This window comes from Sinocyclocheilus anshuiensis, unplaced genomic scaffold (genome assembly GCF_001515605.1).
Source record: "Sinocyclocheilus anshuiensis isolate Anshui unplaced genomic scaffold, SAMN03320099.WGS_v1.1 scaffold1997, whole genome shotgun sequence".
Lineage (NCBI taxonomy): Eukaryota > Metazoa > Chordata > Actinopteri > Cypriniformes > Cyprinidae > Sinocyclocheilus > Sinocyclocheilus anshuiensis.
Window position 1 is genome coordinate 11,118 of NW_015539934.1, and position 864 is coordinate 11,981.

At 44.4% G+C, this 864-nt stretch overlaps 1 non-coding gene across 1 annotated transcript; it reads left to right on the plus strand.

Moving 5' to 3' along the window:
* The first annotated feature begins 84 nt into the window (after positions 1 to 84).
* trnav-uac (transfer RNA valine (anticodon UAC)) lies at positions 85 to 157 on the plus strand. Its single transcript has one exon. It is a non-coding gene; the product is annotated as a tRNA-Val (tRNA).
* Positions 158 to 864: the final 707 nt, after the last annotated feature.

Genomic DNA, 864 nt, shown 5'->3' on the forward strand with positions numbered 1-864 from the left:
TCGGGGTTCTGTTGCTTTCTCACGCAACGCTACAAAATGATAAGCCTGCCTAGAGGTGTTAATGCAAAAGAGGTTTTCCAACAGGTTTCTGTAGTGTAGGGGTCATCACGTTCGCTTTACACGCGAAAGGTCCCCAGCTCGAAACTGGGCGGAAACAGACAGAGGCTTTTGTTCTATCTGTGCTGAAATGGCTCTCTGGTAAGCAGGTGGTCCAAGCTGCAAAGACCTTAATTTCGAGGTAGGAGAAGGTAAGTTTTTAAGGCAAAAATGATAAGCCTGCCTAGAGGAGTTAATGCAAAAGAGGTTTTCCAACAGGTTTCTGTAGTGTAAGGATCATCATGTTCGCCTTACACGCGAAAGGTCCCCATCTCGAAACTGGGCGGAAACAGACAGAGGCTTTTGTTCTATCTGTGCTGAAATGGCTCTATGGTAAGCAGGTGGTCCAAGCTGCAAAGACCTTAATTTCGATGTAGGAGAAGGAAAGTTTTTAAGGAACTCTGAGCAGACTGCCATGCCGAACGAACTCTGTCCTGCTGTGTGTGCGATTTACTCAGATTGTCAATCTGCTTTCAGGGCAGATTACAGTATCAATTTTACCTGAATCAGCAGGAGAATAAACTTTTTCAGTTTCTGTAATATAGTGGTCGTCACGTTAGCCTAACACGCAAAAGGTCCTCGGTTCGAAGCTGAGCAGAAACAGAGTTTTATTTTTGAGTTAATGCATAAACTCTTTGCGATGTTCCAGGAGATTTCCTGCTGCTTTCTCCAGATAAGTTTTTGTAGTGTAGTGGTTATCACGTTCGATCTCTCATGCAAAAGGTCCCCATTTCGAAACTGAGCGGAAACCAAGGGGACTTTTTCCAA